The sequence below is a fragment of the Chiloscyllium plagiosum genome, chromosome 45, assembly GCF_004010195.1.
Source record: "Chiloscyllium plagiosum isolate BGI_BamShark_2017 chromosome 45, ASM401019v2, whole genome shotgun sequence".
Taxonomy (NCBI): domain Eukaryota; kingdom Metazoa; phylum Chordata; class Chondrichthyes; order Orectolobiformes; family Hemiscylliidae; genus Chiloscyllium; species Chiloscyllium plagiosum.
The window spans coordinates 6,101,430-6,121,085 of record NC_057754.1 but is presented as its reverse complement, the minus strand read 5'-3'; the positions used below and the strand labels follow the sequence as shown (position 1 = coordinate 6,121,085).

At 42.9% G+C, this 19,656-nt stretch overlaps 1 long non-coding RNA gene across 1 annotated transcript in view; it reads left to right on the top strand.

Moving 5' to 3' along the window:
* The first annotated feature begins 11,820 nt into the window (after positions 1 to 11,820).
* Positions 11,821 to 19,656, top strand: part of LOC122544037 — a 22,921-nt gene continuing 15,085 nt past the window's right edge. The window contains exon 1 of the long non-coding RNA XR_006310230.1: positions 11,821 to 11,840. This is a non-coding gene — a long non-coding RNA (uncharacterized LOC122544037). The remainder of the gene's footprint in view (positions 11,841 to 19,656) is intronic.

The window sequence follows — 19,656 nt, the reverse complement described above, 5'->3', positions numbered from 1 at the left end:
AGATCTAATTCACTGGTTGTAGGATCGCTTACCTCCGACTATCACTTGCTGTTTATGTTGTTTGGTGCACAAGTATTCCCGTTTGATAGCTTCACCAGGTTGCCACTTCACTTTTAGGTTCGCCTGATGCTGCTTCAGGGATGCCCTCAATCGAACCAGGGCTGGTCTCCTGGTTTGATGCTAATGGTTGAGTGTGTGATATGCCAAACCATGAGACTAAAGATTGAGGAGTACAATTCTGCTGCTGATGATGGCCCACAGTGCCTCATTGATGCCCGGTCTCAAGTTCTTAAATTGGCTCAAAAATTTGTCCCATTTTGCATTGTGACCTTTAAGTGCTATTTTTCCTGTAAGAACTGTTCACCTTAAGGGCTGTTATCATTGATGATGGAGTAGCCCAAATTTCTCAATTAACAAAATCAATTCCACAATTATCTATTAAACTGACAGTTAACTCGTAGCATTTTGATGTGAAAGCAAATGTCGAGAGTATAATCCTGGAAAATCACAGCAGGTCAGGCAGCATCCGAGGAGCAGGAGAATCGATGTTATGTGCTTAAGCCCTTCATCAGGAATGAGGCTTGTGAGTCGAGGGGCTGAGCGATAAATGGGAGGGGTGGGGTTGGAGTACAGTAGCTGGGAAAGCGATAGGTGGAGGAACGTTGGGGAGAAGGTGATAAGTCAGAGGGGTGTGATGGACAGGTCTGGAGGGCGGTGCCAAGTTGGAAGCTTGGGACTGGGATAATGTGGGGTAAGGGGAAATGAGGAAGCTGTTGAAATCCGCATTTATCCTGTGTAGTTTCAGGGTCCCAAGGTAGAATATGAGGCGTTCCTCCTCCAGGCGTTGGTTGGCAACGGTTTGGAGGTGGATGAGGCGCAGGACCTGCATGTCCTTGATGGATTAGATGGTGGTGTTGAAGTGTTCAATCACGGGGCAGTGGGGTTGGTGGGTGTGGGTGTCCCAGAGACCTTCTCTGAAATGATTCGCAAGAAGGCGTCCCGTCTATCCGATGTTGAGGAGACCACACCGGATGCAACGGATGCAATAGATGACATTGATAGAGGTGCAGGTAAATTTCTGATGGATGTGGAAGGATCCCTTGTGGCCTTGGACGGAGTTGTGGGGAGTGGTGTGGGTGCAGGTTTTGCACTTCCTGCTGTAGCAACTCGGCACTGCCCTCCGGACCCGTCCCTCAACCCCCACTCTGACTGATCACCTTCTCCCTTACTTTCATTAACCTATTGCTTTCCCAGCTACCTTCCCCCAAAACTCACCCCCCTCCCATTTATCTCTCAGCCCCGACCCACAAACCTCATTCCTGATGAAGGGCTTATGCCAGAAACGTCAATTCTCCTGCTCTTCAGATGCTGCCTGACCTGCTGTGTTTTCCAGTACTACATTCTTGACTCTGATCTCCAGCATGTGCAGTCCTTATTTTCTCCTCCCTGAAAGCCTAGTTTATCCCCACTTTTACTGATCAGACATTTTCCTTCCCTGCCGCTGGGTTTCATAACAAAAGTCACCAAAAGGAAATACACCCAACAATAAAGAGTATAAAATTTCTAATCACTTATAACTGAGTAAAAGTAAAGTCACCAGAGCACTGGAAGGCAGTAGGGCTGCTCTGTCATAACAGAAAAAGTGGTGGTTTAACCTGACGGTCACCGCATCTCAGGTGAGGGACAAGTTTGAAAAGATGGAGCCTCAGCCGATGCAGGAATTGAGCCTGCGCTGGTGGCATCACAGCATTGCAAACCAGCAATCCAGCCAACCGAGCTAAACAACCTTTATCACAGCACATGAAACAACATGGGAGAGAAAAAGGGTTTCACCAAGCAAGGGTATGGAGCATCAACCAACAATGAAAGAAAATGATGATTTTCAAAAAACAGATGGCCAATTAGACTCAGATGTACAAATTGGAGACAGGCCCTTTGGTCCAATATATCCATGCTGACCAGGTATTCTAAATTAATCTAGTCTCATTTGCCAGCATTTGGCCCATATCTCTTTAAGCCCTTCCTTGTTTTAGGCTGAGTAACTCGTGTGTTAGTTTGCCTAATTATCTTACTAATCCAGAAGATACTGCTACCATCCTAAAGATGGGAAATAAGCAAGGTATTAATGGGAGCAAAAATGTTATAACAGTCTCTCTGACAAGGGACAAATTATCTTCCATCTTTTTTTGTTCATCCTTCGATAGTTTGAAATTTTTAAACCTTCTGGTCTACCATCATCTTTGCAGTTTTGTGCATCTTTTCTTTCAATTTGATGTCCCTCATAATTCCCTCACCTATGCACTGCTGTTCATCGTGCATTTCTTTTACAAGTCAATAGATATTGTTCAGAATTATAAAATAACTGAACATATTCTTCTGCTTTAACATTCTAACTATAGTCCCATTCCAGTTTAGCTAACTGCTACTTTATACCCTTGTGACTGCCTTTAAATTTGGATCCTAGTTGAAGAAGCAAATTCCTCACCCTAAAACTAAATTCTATCACGCTGCATTAAATCTTACCAAAAGGGTCGCTTATTTTGAGCTCATTAATCAATCACATTATCAGATGATCCCTGATTGGTTCCAGAGCATCTGTTCTGAGAAATTGTACAGAGCAGTCAACCTCAAATTACTTCAGAAGGTAACATAAGCTGAATGTACAATACTATTTTAACTAACAGAGAACCCTCTGCATACCAGGATTCTGTTAGATCCCCAAAATTACTCAGACCACTGAATCCCTATGTTGTGGAAACAGGCCCTTCAGCCCAACAACTCCACAACAAACATCCGAAGAGTATTCCAATCAAACCTATTCCTCAACATTTACCCCTGATTAATGCACCGAACCTGTGCATCGCTGGACACGATGGGCAATTTAGCATGACCAATTCACCGAACCTGCACTTCTTTGGATTGTGGAAGGAAACCACTTGGATCACATTTTGCTTTTGAAATTAGAGGCCACTATTCAACCAATCGCAACTGCGCCGCCTTTTTAAGATAGCTACTTGGCTAGACCCCTGCTCTCACAGTATTGTAAATAATTTCTTTTTGCGAGTATTCAAATTAATTTTGGAAATTAACAGTGAATCAGCTGCCACCTCCTTTCCAGATGATCTCAGCTCTTCTTTGAAACAGCAGAACCCAATGAGAACATTGAAGCATCCAATGTTTAAAAAGAATCACATGCTCGGTCACTGTAATATGATGGGTTTTTTAAACATAACGCTGAGCAAAAGTTAATTTAAGGCAAAATGGAGAACTCGAAGAGAAATGTGAACCACCCGTGGGTAATAAAGGCAGTCAAGGGCAGTACCCACAAGGGAACGATGACAGAGCAGCGGATGAGTCAAAAGGAAGAAAACTGACCATGTAATTAAATTGACAAGAAACAAAAACGAATGGCAAGAGTGGTACAGGTATATTAAAAATGGAATATCTAAAGTCAGCATCGAACCCTTGGAGGTTCTGACTCTGGAATTGATAATGGGTACAGGGAAACAGCAGATAAATTAAAACGATATTTTACATAGGTCTTCATGAAGGAGGATACCGTTATCACCCCAAAGGTATCAAATAAGCAAGTTAATCATGGGAAGTAAAATGTTATAACAGTCTTTGTCACAAGGGACAAAGTATTGACCAACTAATATGACTAAAGGTAGACAGGACCTAATGGCCTGGATCAAACATTTTTTAAGGCAACTGGCTGCAGAGACATTTAAGGCATCGATTGGAATATTCCAGAGTCAAGGGATAAGGGAACATCCAGTGGATTGATGAGCCTGTTCAAGAAGGAAAGGGAGACAGAAATCAGGAAACTAGATTAGATTATTTACAGCGTCGAAACAGGCCCTTCAGCCCAATAAGTTCCTACCGACCCGCCGAAGCACAACCCTCCCAGACCCATTCCCTAACATTCACCCCTTCACCTAACACCACAGACAATTTAGAGTGGCCAATTCACCTAACCTGCATATGTTTGGATTGTGGGAGGAAACCCAAGAAGTCACGGGGAGAATGTGCAAATTCTACACAGAGAGTAGCCTGAGGCAGGAATTGATCACGGGTCTCTGGCGCTGTGAGGCAGCAGTGCTAGCCACCGTGCTACTCAGTTAGTTAGTTTAATATCTGTTTTGGTAATACGACAGAGTTGAATATAAAAGTAAGAAATAGCAGGACATTTAGAAAAGCTTGTCATTAAACATGGTAGACTGGGTTTTGTGAAAGAGAAATGGTATTTGACAAATTTGCGACAGTTCATTGAGGAGATAACAAAGAGAGCTGATAAAGGGCAATCCAATGATGTTCTGCTCTTGGATTAAAAAATGCAAATGATAAGGTGCTACATAAAAGTTAATTGCACAATATAAGAGCTCACCGTATCGGGTAATGTATTAGTATGGACTGAGGATTGGTTAACCACACTGGCTGTTGCTGAGACCTCACTTGGAGTACTGTATACAATGTTAGCTCCCATATTTAATAAAGGATAAACCAGCATTGGAGACCATTCAATAAAGATTCACTTAGCTGCTTCAATGATGAAAAGGTTGACCTATCAAGAATAGCTAAACAGGTTAGGTCATTATTCAATAGAATCTCAACAAATAAGGTGTGAGCTTGTGGAAACAAGATTCTGAGGAGCTTGATGGGGTAGATATTGACTCGATCTTCTAGCACCAGTGAAGTCTCAAACCAGGGGACATTACAGAAGGGAATATTCATTTTAAAACAAAATACAAAGATTTTTTTTCTCTCTCAGTGAATTGCTAGAATTTTCTCGCCCAAGGAATTGTGAAAGCTAAATGTGGTAGGCGAATGGGTCTTGTTGGGTTACTCTTTGGAGGGTCAGTGTGTCTTGTTGGCTGAAGGGCCTGTTTCCACAGATAAGGGAATCTGCGATTCTATCTCAAATTAGTTTTAAAGAGGACAGATAGATTTTTGAAATATTAAGCAGTTGAGGGCTATGCGAATCAAGCATAAAAGAGGTGTTGAGGCCTGGGATGGCCCAGCCATGATCTGATAGAATGGGGGAACAAGCTGAAGGGGATGAATGCCCTACTCATGCTCCGATTCCTTGAGCCTCCGTTTCATGCTTTTTTGTCTCCAAAGAAGAGCGTGATACAATGTGCTAAAGATCTCAGATGTTGTGAAAATGGGGTGTTTATGTACGGATTCAGATGGCATTGATTAATCAATCACAGCTATGTAGTCATGAGTAGGAAGGGCATTCCCTCCATGAACAAAGGAAATCTACTGCAGAGCTCACACAAAGGGAATTCTTCCCTTCAGAGCTGAAAAATTCTCCTGCTCCTTGGATGCTGCTTGACCTGTGGCTGGAAATGAGCAGCAGGTCAAGCAGCATCCAAGGAGCAGGAGAATTGACGTTTCGGGCATAAGCCCTTCTTCAGGAATGAGGCTGGTGGGCCAAGCAGGCTAATATAAAGGGTAGGGAGGAGGGACTTGGGGGAGGGGCATTGGGAGTGCGATAAGTGGAAGGAGGTCAAGGTGAGTGTGATAGGCGGAGAGGGGGTTGGGCGCGGAGAGGTCGGCAAGAAGATTACAGGTCAAGAAGGTGGTGCTGAGTCTGAGGTTTGGGACTGAGATAAGGTGGGTGGAGGGGAAATGGTTGGGTCTGAGATAAGGTGGGTGGAGGGGAAATGGTTGGGACTGACAAAAGGTGGGGGGAGGGGAAATGCCCAAAACGTCGATTCTCCTCCTCCTTGGATGCTGCCTGACCTGCTGCGCTTTTCCAGCAACACATTTTTCAGCTCTGATCTCCAGCATCTGCAGACCTCACTTTCTCCAATTCTTCCCCTCAGTAAACTCTCCCATCACATTACCCAACATATCAGCTAAAGCAGGATGCACTGCGGGTGCTCTAGCCAACAAAGCGACCCCGGGTGTTTAATGTCAGCACCGGACCAATGAAAGGACGGTGGGCGGAGCTGGAGGACCTGGCGGGCGGTTGGTCCTCCAACCAATCAAAGTGAATGAAGGGCGGAACTAGGTTAAACCACGTGATCACCCTTGCGCGCGGCGCAGAGTCGCTGTAATGAATGTCAAAGTTATGGAGAGAAAGGACACGATATGGAAAGAAATAAACAGGGAAACGGGAGAAAAACTGTGTTGCTATGAGTGGAGAGGTTTTACAAACAAATTGTGCACGTCGGAAAACACAAATTTGAACATCACAGTCCCGCGTTTGCAGTAAATGGGGAATTGCCTCAGCGCGGCTCCAGGGCTGAGTGAGCGCCGCCATCATTATTTTGGGCAGCGTTTCTCTGGTAAAAGTCATAGGGCAGGATTTACACAGACAATGAAAGGACGGTGGGCGGAGCTGGAGGACCTGGTGGGCGGTTGGTCCTCCAACCAGTCAAAGTGAATGAAGGGCGGAACTAGGCTAAACCACGTGATCACCCTTGCGCGCGGCGCAGAGTCGCTGTAATGAATGTCGAAGTTATGGAGAGAAAGGATACGGTAAGGAAAGAAATAAACAGGGAAACGGGAGAAAATCTGTGTTGCTATGAGTGGAGAGGTTTTACAAACAAATTGTGCACGTCGGAAAACACATATTTGAACGTCACAGTCCCGCGTTTGCAGTAAACGGGGAATTGCCTCAGCGCGGCTGCAGGCCTGAGTGAGCGCCGCCATCATTATTTTGGGCAGCGTTTCTCTGGTAAAAGTCATAGGGCAGGATTTACTCAGAGCACATTCAAACCTAGAGAGATGGGTGTTTATTTCTGAATTTCTTTCGTCATTCATTTAAATGATTTGGATGTCAACATAGGAGGTATAGTTAATGAGTTTGCAGGTCATACAAAATTGGACAGGGAAGAAGGTTACCGCAGAGTGCAATGGGATATTGATCAGTTGGGGTTTAATTTAGATAAATGTGAGCTGCTGTATTTTGGAAAAGGAAATCAGGGCAGGACTTATACACTGAATGGCAATGCCCTGGAGAGTCTTGCGGAACAAAGAGACCTTGGACTGCAGGTTCATAGTGTTAAAAACAAAATCAATAAAGTTTAGACGAGACCACCAAAACTGGAAACGAGACAATTTATTCTACGATCTTGCAAGAATCGGACTCCAATTGTACAGAACAATTGAAGTGAGGAAAAATTCAAATTACTACACCAGTTATACGTTTGAGTTGCGTGAGGTCATCTCTCCCGACTATGAATGACTCCTATACTACCCAATCTTTCTTATTGATTTCTATTAATGCTCAGCTATGCTCCATCCTTATTGCCCCCTTCTCTCCAAGTGGGCAACTTTCCCTTGTGTAAGTGCTGACACAAGTCTAAACCTATATCTTGATGTTCCTTCTCACTTGTCCATTGACCATTATCCATAGGTATATTGTGATCTGGTTCAACAATTTTTATCAACTCTGCTGGTACATTCCACCTCTGCATATTTCATTGACTTGTATCATTTTGCATAGCTCAAGCATTTTGATTATCTCGGCTTTTTGCTGAAAACACAATTTTTAAACAAAACTTATTTGAACTTTATTTTAAACATTGAACTTATTTGAAACTTATAATAATTACACACTAAAATTAGTATTTAATTAACCATAATTATTGATTCTCTTCCCTAAATACTAAGAGAGTTAATAGTTCTCTTGCTGTACCCCTTTTTCTGTATGTTTTTTCTATATCTGCAAAAACAACACTTTTCCCCATTTCTAACAAGAGTTCCTTGCCAGTCAAGTTGCAGGTAGATACGGTAATGAAGGAGGTGTTCAGTATATTTTCCTTTATTGGTTACAGCATCGAATATAGGATGTGGGAGGTCATGTTGCTGTACAGGACATTGGTTAGGTCACTTTTGGAATATTGTGTGCAATTCTGGCCTGCCTCCTATCAGAAGGGTGTTGTTAAAGTTGAAAGGTTTCAAAAAAGATTTACAAGGGTGTTGACAGGGTTAGAGAGTTTGAGCTATAGGAAGAGGCTGAATAGGCTGGAGCTATTTTCCCTGGAGCACTGGAGGCTGAGAGGTGACCTTATAGAAGTTTATAAAATCAATGCAGGAATGGATTGGGTAAATAGTTGAGATCTTTTGTCTGGGGTGAGAGTCCAAAACTAGATCTGAGGCACACCTTTTTCACATGGAAGATGGTGTGTATATGGAATGAGCTGCCAGAGGAAGTGATGGAGGCTGGTACAATTACAAAATTTAAAAGGCATCTGGATTGATATATGAATAGGCAGGGTTTAGAGGGATATAGGCTAAATGCTGACAAATTGGACTAGATTTATTTAGGTTGGCATGGACCAGTTGCACCGAAGGATCTGTTTTCATGCTGTATAACTATGCCGCTAAGTTATACTAAATTTGTTGGGATTTAATCAGAATAGGTCCATGTAAATAATGTTATTCTTAGGATTCATGACTAATGATAGTGTTTTCAGATACATTTTGAAGCTAACCTGGCCTCTTAGTTTGTTACATTCATAGAACAACTTTAAAGTTCACTGGACTTCATTGAAGCATTGTCAAATAAACGCTGACACTGTGAAACATAAGATGGTAGGACCTGTGTCAAAAGATTGATCATAGAGAAAGATTTTAAGAAGTGTTTTAAAAAAGAGAGTATTTGAATAAGAGACAGATATAGGGAGGTAATTCCAATTTCATTTTGCTGGCAAGAGGAAAATCAGGGATATTCACAAAGACAGAACTTAAAGAGTTTAGAAACCTCAGAAAAGTCTTCTTGATGATTTTTTATTGGATGATTTCAGGTGTAAATCCTTTTAAAATTAGCTGTTATTTTAGGTTTTCATGTAATATTTATTCCTGTTTTAAGATGTGGGGTGTACTACACCTTTAACAGAGGAAAAGCTAGCAGTGACAGCACCAAATGTTCTCAATAAGACACAATGTAGCATGTGCTCCAGCTACGGAGGTAGCTGGTTGCCTGGAAACAACAAAACACATTTGAATTAGGCGAATCAATTTAAATTATACCCCAAAAATTATCAAATTGCAATCAAGTTTGAATTGAGTATATTGACAATCTTAAAAACCAATGACATAACCCAGTGCTTTGGGGTATAAGACTGGAGAAAATTGAACAGTTGGGAGGAGAACCACCTCCTGATCAACTGATGTAGACTCCTAGTCAGAACTCTCTAGGAAGTATCTGTCTAGAGAAGGAGTTTAGCACTAAGAAAATCCTTAGTGTTGACCTGGAGAGCCAATCTACCGATGAAGATAAAGAGAAGATTTGACCGCTGGTTGGTTTTAAAATTTGGATTTTTCTGTAAATCTTAATTGGGAGTTTTATTGGAATAGTATTATAGAAAGGAGGGTAAAAGATAGGTTAGAGGGAGGAATTGTAAATAGTTGTTAGTTAATTATTCTCTGTTATACTTTAAGAAATATAGTTGTTAATTTTTACTTTAACTAGTTCTTGGTCTATCGAATATTTACATATTGCTGCACGGGATAAATCTTTTCTGTGTGGCTAGTTTTAAATTAAGCAGGAGAGTTTATCCCATATCGTAACAATTCCCCATGCATGTTGTGCACATTTTGTGTGTCTTTGTTACTTGAGACATATTAAGTCTTGAATGTAATTTCCTTCTGAGTTTAATGCAGGATCAATAACGATACATCCAATCTGATATAATTGGTTCTATTATGCATTCTTGATAATACATTTAGTTCTTAAGCTTCCAGAAATTTTTGTACTCAAAACCAAATTGGTTCATTTGGGTGGAGTGGGGGGTGGGAATGTGTTTTATCTGATAGTGCCAGCTGTCAGAGAAATGACAGTACATAAATAATTTTTAAATCAAGATTAAGAAGAGCATTTACTATTTATTGATGAATAATTAAGAGCAGCTTCTCAAAATGGTTTTCATTCAATTATATTAAAATACAAAGTTTCTTCAACAGAGAAACAGGGCATTCGTTAGAAATCACAGGTTTTCTCAAAAATGTGCATATGTGGAAGTCTCAACGACTACAAAGATTCTAAGATAACAAGTGATATCTTACTATGGATATGAGTGGCCTATGGATTAAAATTTATGACAGTTCAACAATCTATGTGTTCTCATAACGGAATAATCGTTTATAATAATACTGCATGTTTAATTTAGTGGAACATCCCAGGTATATCCTTTGCATTACTTAACCATTTCTTGATGTTATTCAAAATGAATCGAACTGGCTTAAAACTCGCATCTGTGATGTTAGAAATCACTGGAGAAGGCTGAGATGGATCATCCACTTGGCGCGTCTGGCTGAAAATTGTTGCAAATGCTGTTGTCTTATCTGGTGCATGTATATGTGAGGCCCCTCCATCAGTAAGGGTAGGGATATCTGTGATGCTTCCTCCAGTGAGTTGTTTAATTGTCCATCACCGTTCACAACTGGGTGTGGCAGAACTGCAGAGCTCAGAACTGATCCATTGGATGTAGGATCACTTAACTCTGCTTGCTGCTGATGCTATTTGATATGCAGGTCGTCCTGTTTGGTAGATTCACCAGGTTCCACTTCATTTTTAGGTATGCCTGCTGCTGCTCTTGGTATGGCCTCCTTTCCTGTCCATTGTGATGGTTGAGAGCGGGATTTACGAACCCATGAGATTACAGATTGTGCTAGAGTACAGTTCTGCTGCTGTTGATGTCCCACAGTGCCTCAGAGATACCCAGTTTGAGATGCTACATCTCTTCAAAGTCTGTCCCATTTAGAACGGTGATAGTGCCACTCAACACAATGGAGGTTTTTCTTAACTTTAAGGCAAGACTTGGGTCTCCAAAAGGAATGTGTGATGGTCGCTCTTACCAATACTGTCATGGATAGATATATCTTCAGCCAATTCATAACAATGAGATCAAGTATGTTTTTCCCTCTTGTTGGTTCCGTCACCACCCGCTGCAGACTCAGTTGAGCAGCTATATACTTTAGGACCTGACTAGCTCAGTCAGTAATTCTGTTGCAGAGCTAGTCTCGATTGTGGATATAGAAATCCTGTACCCAGAGTACGTTTGACGCCATTTTACCTCCTCAGTGCTTCCTCCAAATGTTCAACATGAAGGAGAACTGATCCATCAGCCTAGGGAGGACGGTACATGGTTATCAGCAGGAGCCGTGAGAACTCCTGGTAACCAGAGTCAATGCTGAGTACTCCCAGGGCAAATCCTCCCTGTCTGTACACCACTGTGCCACCACCTCTGCCTGGTCTGTCCTGCCTGTGGGACAGGACATATCCAGAGATTTTAGTAGAAAGTGAAGACTTCAGGTGCTGGAGATCAGAGTCAAAAGTTTGGTGCTGGAAAAGAACAGCAGATCAGGCTGATGAAGGGCTTAGGCTCGAAACATCGATTCTCCTGCTCCTCGGATGCTGCCTGACCTGTTGTGCTTTTCCAGCAACACACTCTCGATATCTAGGGATGGGGATGATGGTGTCTTGTCATTGTCTTGTAAGGGTTGATTTCATGAGTATGAGAATGTTAGGCTGTTCCTTGATTGGTCTGTGAGACTGCTATGCACATTTTGGCACCAAAATCCAGATGTTAGTGAGGAGGACGTTGCATCATCGAGAGGGTTGATTCTGTGGTTGTAATTTCTGGTGCCTTGTTAGATACCAAGTGGTCCATCCAGTTTCATTCCTGTGTTGGGACTTTGCAGTGATTAATACAGTGAGTAGCTAGCTGGGTCACTGTCAGGTTGGCAGGATTTTTTTCGCCATTGACAATGGTTTCATGGAGATCCGGAGATTCCGAATTCCAGTTATTTTTTTCTTGAATTCAGATTCCACCATCTGCCAAGATGGGATTCGAACCAGGAATAAAAGCTAAATACATCAGGTTTGTTCACTCATTTTAAATATCACTAACCCAGGTTTTGTTTCTTTGTGAAACACTATCCATCATCCTGCCTCCTCCATCTTTCTCTCCAACAACAAGTGTTTGGAGCGCATGGAGTTTCTCTGTCACTAAGACTGAGATAATCCGATCTGCTGCTTCCCTCCCTCCCACTAGCCCACGGAGCCAAACTGCCTCACGTGTGCTCCAATCTCATCTCGTGTCAAGCCTTATCAGAGCTCATCTTGACCCTTTATCCTAATCTCGCTTGACTACAGACTTTCCAACTCTCTTTCCTTCTCCTCCTCATCATTCCCCCTCACCAATTCACAAATATTGTGCCTTGTTCTGTCTTTTCTGGTTATGCCCTTCTCTTCCAAAATCCTGCTCCATCTCCACTATCCCTTTCCTTTCTAAATTTCTTGCATTTGGTGTCCTTGGTCCCTCCTGTATCTCACGTACAATGCCAGGAGGTGACATTGTGCAAAAGCACCATGTTGGGTTTCACATGTACACTGACGATGCCCAGATCTCCCTCCCCATCATCACTCTCCATTACTCCACTGTTACTCAGTTATCAAACTGCTTACCACACTCCCACTAATCGATTAGCTGCAGTTTCCTCCAATGAAACATTGTAATGGTTAAACCCATTGCCTTACAAATTCCTTTCCCTTATTGCTGAGCCCCTTCCTCTCGCTGGGAACTGTCTGAGGCAGAACTACGCTCTTCACAATATTGCTGTCATACCTGACCCCAAGGTGACCTTCTGATCAGACATCTACACAATCACAAACACCAGGAATTCCAATCTCTTAAACATTGCTTGTCTCCTCCTCACCCCGGCTCCATTGCTACTGAAACCCCTTACCCGCGTCGGTGTCACCTTAAACTTGATCAATCTGAAACGGAACCTTTGATTCCGTGACATAAACAGAATCTGGTTTCGGACTCCCCCATGATGGGAAACATCTCTCACTATTTATCCTGTCAAACCCCTTAAGAATCTGGTGGTGGGATTTGATTGTCAGAAGTGGTGGAAGTGGCAGAGGATGATGTGTTGTAATCGGCTGGATGGTAAGGACTTGGGGAGGGTTCTATACTTGCAGTTGGAGGTGTGGAATTCAAAGACAGAGGTGCGGGAAGTGGAGGAGACACATTCGATGGTATTGACAACGTGGGAGGGAAATTTGCAGTCCTTGAAATATGGGGCAATTTGGTATGCTCAGGCTTTACTGGAACACTGCAGTAAGCATGAGACAGAGATGTTGGCCAGGGAACAGGCTCGTGCGTTAAAGTGACAGGCAACTGGAAGCTCAGGGTCTGCTTTGCAGCAGAACGTAGATCATCAGCTGCCATTTCCATCACCTCCACTGAGATGCTGCCAGGACCCGTTTCCTGTCCTCTCCATTAACAGCTATGCACCATCCCAGCCAGATCGTAATCCACTCCTTTGTCTTTCCAAATGTTCCGGTCTCTCTTTGGGTTCTGTCCCTGCCTATTATTTACTCTTTAACCCATATCTCCTGCAGTATAAAGATCTGCAGGTTAGTTGAATTGGCCAAGCTAAATTTCCCATAATGTTCAGGGAAGTGTAGGTTAGGTGCATTAGTCAGCAGAAATGTAGAGTAATAGGGTAGGGGAATGGGTCTGGGTGGGATACCCTTCGGAGGGACACTGTGGACTTTTTGGACCGAATGACCTGTTTCCACACTGACAGGATTCTAATTTTCCCAGCTCCCATCAGTTCTGAGGAAGGGCCACTGAACAGATTTCTGTTCCCAGATGCTGCCAGACCTGCTTGTTGTTCCTGATTGACACCATCGATACACCTTCTGGGTTTGATTCAGACAGGGGGAGGATCCCACCACTGACCTCACAATGGGGTCCAGCTAATTGATGTCAGTTTCGGACCAATAGGAAAAAATGGTGGGACTGGTGGACGAAGTAGAACCAGCTGGTCATCCAAGCAATGGGAGTGAATAAAGGGCTTGGCCAGTGGGATGACACGTCACCAATAACTCAGCCTGTGCAGTGCCATGTGACTCGGCCATTGGTGAATGTGGGAGACGCAAACAGGGAAGGGGAGAGTGGCCTTGGAGACGGAGATAATGAATCACTTTAGACTGGGAAGTTTTAATTACACTCTGTGCAGGTCGTTAGTCTGAATTTGAAACTCTGGGTCCCGCGTTTGCAGCAGATGGGAAAACGGCTGCGGTCCTCAGGCAGTGATAGGACCTGGGATATGGTCGCCATCTTTATTAGGGGCAAGGTACAGTGAGGCGCATGTGCATGTCCTCTTCCTAGGATGGGGTGTGCGATTTGGAGAGAGGCATTTACACCTCAAGCACATACCAAGAGAAAAGTATGTCTTTAATATTCCTCCTACACTGACTGTGAGTTTTGTTTTGTGAATTCATAATAATTGAGGCTGGGATCTCAAAGCAAGTTTTTGCAGTCGATGGAGTCATCAGGATCTGAACATCACTGGCATTTAACTGTGGAAGGAGAAGGGTTTGTCTGTTCTGTTTGCGAGAAAATATTTCCAATATTTTTGTTAAGCAGAAATATGTACAAATTCGTGGTTGGATCACCCTTTGGATATGTGCTGTCTTCTGGGCCCTGCAGCTGAGTAAGGAGATATTGGCCTGAGAGGGAGCATGTATTTATCCAAACTACACCTCTTCTCTTTGGATCTAAATCTGACACTTCTTACAATCACCCACTTCATGATGTTAACCTGTAAACTCCTTATTTTCAATTACCTGCAAATTTCTCATTAAAACTCCTTATAGACTCAAATTCGAGAACCTTTCCAGGTAGAATGTTCCAGATTCCAACAACCGTCCATTCATCCAGAAACTGCTGAGGTACATATTGACTCTGGGGTTACAAAGGACTGAATTGAAAGGTGAGTTGCTGTTCCTGAGCTCCCATTGAAATGCATTGGAACAGTACAGGAGGCTGAGGGTAGTGTAGGTGTGAGCAGACAATGAAAATGACAAGGCTGCACTGTGAGTGCTGATTGGCTCAATGAGAGAGTTTTAAAGTTGGATGTAAACAGAGGGAGGTAAGACAGGGAGAAGGTGAAGCTGAAACTCAGTTTTGGTTCAGGCCATTCAGAAACTCACATGATCCCAATGGGAACAGTCAGCTTTTTAAGTGATACCTGTGGAGTATTTCTTAACAGTTTTTAAAGTATAACATAACAGATTAAATAAAAATTGGTGCTTTTGATTTTAATAGAAATGTTTGTGTGAAGGAAGGTTGCTAGTTCATTTAAATTCTCTTAATGGGAGTAACTAAATGAATAAAGAGAGACATTGAGATAGGAGCCCTCAGTCCCGTGGTGTGCTACTCTTGCATAATGTGGGAAATAAGGGAAGCCTCCAGTGTCCATGATGGCTATGTTTGCAGGAAGTGGACCCACCTGCAGCTACTGGGAAACTGCTTTTCAGACCTGGAGCGGTGAGTGGACTCACTGTGGACCACCTTCGATACTGCGAATGTTATGGTCAGCACGTTTAGTGAGTTAGTCACACTGCAGGTGAGGGCTACACAGGCAGAAAGGGAATGGGTCAAGAAAATAGACAGGAAGTGCAGGAATCCCCAGTGGTTATCCCCTTCTCAAACAGGTACAGATATACCACTTGGGATTCTGTTGGGAGGTTATGGGTGGGGTAGCCTCTCGGGAAATCAGCAACAGCCAGGTTTTTGACACCACAGAAAGGTCTGCTGCACAGAATGGGAGGAAAGAGAGTGGCAGGGCTAAAGTGACAGGGGATTCAATAGTCAGGGCACAGACAGGCACTTCTATGGCCACAGACATGAATCCAGGATGGTATGTTACCTCCCTGGTGCCAGGATCCGCAATAGTTTGGATAGGCTATCGGACATTGTGGAGCTGGAGGGTAAACAGCCCATGGTAGTGGAATCCTCTCACTATGAATACTATGTATCATTTACATTCTCCACTGCTTCCCACTCCTATCTGCTTCGAAAAGAGAATCACAGAGGAACATGGAATAAAATGGGGTCAGAGTCTCTGGTATAAAACTGTTTAACACAATGCTCCCATCTTATTCACATTGGTCATGAAGCACACACACCCGGTATGATCATCTAATACCTTTTGATATTAGAATAGATGATACATGATTAGTTAATGTTTTGATGAGGAAAATGAGCAGAGAGGTTTGGTGGTAATTTCTGGAGCTCAGGGTGCATGAATCTGAATTAAAAATGGGCTATCCTCAAGGCTGGAATTAGAGAAAGGCACTTAGCACAGAGATTTCTGGGGCTCGAGGAGATTACAAAGACAAGGAGGATTGTGAGAATGGATGATGTTACAGAGACAGATGTTTTGTGATACCAGAGATAGTGAGGGTTCTGAGGCTGGAGGGGAATTACAGAGATAAGAAAGAGTTGTGAAGCTGATGAGGTGACAGTGATAGGGAGAGTTGTGAGCATGGAGCAATTTACAGAGACACCGAGAGTTAGAGTCTTAAAATTATTCAGCATAGAAACAGACCCTGTGGTCTAACCAATCCATGTCGACTATAATTCCAAACTAAACTAACTGCATGCACCTGCCTCAAAATATTTCGTATTTATGAACTTTTGCACATGTCTTTTAAAGAATGTAATTGTATTCACAGCTAACATTTCCCCTTGCAGTTCATTGCACAAATGTAAAAATATCCTAATATCTATTAGGATATCTATAAAGTATCTATACAACATCCTTAAATCTATTTAAAACCTTTCTCATCTCTCCTCAAAATGTATGCACCCGAGTCTTCAATCCCCCTGCGACCCCCCGGGCATTCATCTTATCTATACTCTCCGTGATTTTATAAACCTCTAATAAGTTCACCCCTCAACCTCCTACACTCCAGTGAAAGAAATCTCAGTCTATCCAGCCACTCCTTCAACACTACCCCTCCATTCATGGCAACATTCTGGGAAATATCTTCTGAACTTTTTCTAATAACATCCTTCCTATAACGGGGAACCAGAATTGGACGCAGTATTGCAGAAAAGGCCTCACCAGCATCCTGTACAGCCTCAACATTACGTCCCAACTCCTGTACCCAAAGGTCTGAGCAATGAAGGTAGGCGTGCTAAACACCTTCTGAACCACCCTGTCTACATATGACACAAGACCTGAACCCCTCGGTCTGTTTGTTCTATGTCACTACTCAAGGCCTTACTTTTAATTAGTGAAATTAATTAATGAGGCTAATGGGGATGTCTGTTTTATCAAAATGTAATAGCTTACATTTATTCAAATTAAACTCCATCTGCACCTCTTCATCCCATTCACCCAATTGATCAAGATCCCTTTGTAATCATAAGTAACCTTTGTTACTGTCCACTTTAACAGATTTGATGTCACCCACAAACAAACCATACTTTGTATATTCTTACCCAAATCATCTACACGCATGGCAAACAAAAATGGACCCAGCACCGATTCCTGTAGGACACTACTGGTCACGGGCCTCCAGTCTGAAAAACAACCCTCCACTATTACACTCTGTTCCTACCGTTAAACTAGTTTTGTATCCAGTTGGCAAGCTCTTCCTGAATCCCATGTGATCAAACTTTACAAATTAGTCTCCCATGCAGAACCTTGTGAAAGGCTTTACTAAAGTCCAAATAAATAATGTCTAACACTCTGCCCTCATCGATCTTCTTGGTTATTACCTTAAAAAGCTCAGTCAGGTCTGTGAGATACCCTCTTGTGTAACCATGTTGACTGTCCCTAATCATTCCTTAACTCTCCAAATACATGTAAACCCTATCTTCTGCATGATCTCCAACAGGTCACCCACCACTGAAGTCAGACTCTGAGGTCTACAGTTCCGACCCTTCTCCTCCTATCCCTTCACAAACAAAGGTACAACATTAGCCACTCTCCACTCATCAGGTAGCTCACCCGTAGTTATCGATTGTAGAAATATTTCTCCATGGTGCCCACAATTTCCTCCCACCCAAACTGTTCCCGTCTTATCACTTCAGTCACTTGCCCTGTCTGATCAGCCAAGGAAAGGTCAGGTGTTGCTTGCTTTCCGATAGGAACATGTACATATTGATAAAGAACATTTTCTCAAACACGTTTAACAAATTCTTTACCAACCAAACCTTTCATACTATGGTAGTCCCAGTCAATGTTTGCAAAATTAAATCATCTACTATTACCACCTTATTGTTCTGACTTTACATCTGAGATCTCTCTGTCCGTTCCTTTCGTTCACTCTGATTATTGCGGCGTCTATAGTGCTATCCGACCAAGGTGATTTAAATTTTGAAAACACAATTTTATTTTTAAAAAGCTCTCTTCCACGATTTAAAAATAAATATATTTTTGTTTGTTCACTCAGTTGATGTGGGTTTTTACCCTGAGGGCCGTTGAGAGTTAACTACATTACTGTGGGTCTGGAGTTACCTGTCGGTCAGACCAGGTGAGGATGACAGTTTCTTTCCCTAAAGAACATTAGTGAATCAGATGGGTGTTTTCTAACAATCGACAATAGTTTCATGGTCATCATTAGTCTTTTCATTCTAGATTGTATTGAATTCAGATGCCACCATCAGCCATGTTGGGATTCTAACCCTAATCCTCGGAACATTACACATATTACTCGTTTAGCAAGAATACCATTAGGCCATTGCCTCCCTTTTAACAGTGTTTTAAAAAAATTCCATCATTCTACGTGTACAATTTGTGATAAAATACTGAAACGTCCATGTGGTGGACTATTCAAAAGGTCAATCAACAGAAGTCTGTTTGGGGCAAAATATTTCACGTTTTTTTCTGTTTTTTATTTTACATTTGTGAGATAAAAGAAACAAAAATGAATCCAAATAAAAATCTTATGCCATGGAAATGTAATTTCTGAAGCTGGAGGGGGATTACAGAGACACGGAGGGCGGTGACGCTGGAGGGGATTACAGAGACACGGAGGGCGGTGACGCTGGAGGGGGATTACAGAGACAGGGAGGGCGGTGACGCTGGAGGGGGATTACAGAGACAGGGAGGGTGGTGACGCTGGAGGGGATTACAGAGACACGGAGGGCGGTGACGCTGGAGGGGGATTACAGAGACAGGGAGGGTGGTGACGCTGGAGGGGATTAACAGAGACACGGAGGGTGGTGAGGCTGGAGGGGGATTACAGAGACAGGGAGGGTTGTGGGGCTACAGGGGGATTGTTGTCCAAACATCACTCTGGTGTACATGGACTGCAACATTTCAGGAAGACAGTCTACCACCACTTCCTCCAACACAAAAAAAGGTGGCCAATAAATACTGGTCGAGGCAGGTACTGCAGGAGTCTCCTGTGGCTATCCCCATCTCAGACAAGTATACTGTTTTGGAAAATGTAGTTGGTAATAGACTTTCAGGGAAATTTAGCACTGACTGCCAATTTACTGTGACTGAGACTGGCTCCACTGTAATGTGTGATATATCCAGTTCCACGTGATCAATGGTGATAGGGGACTCTCTAGTCAGAGACATAGTCTGCCGTTTCTGCAGCTAACCGTGAGACATAAGAATGGGGTGGTGCGGGGTCAAGGATGACTCTGAGATGGTGCAGAATCTTCTCATAGGGGAGAATAACCAATGGGAGCTCATTGTACATTGGTACCAATGGCATAGGAAGGGGAAAGCATGGGGTCCTGACGAGCAGGGAGATTTGCTCGGGCCACTCGGGAGGCATTAAACCAGTGAGGGATTCAGGATAAACCTAAAGGGATAGTGAGAAGAGAGGTATGTCTGAGGCTGGAACTGTTCACAGATTAGACTGTCAAGGCA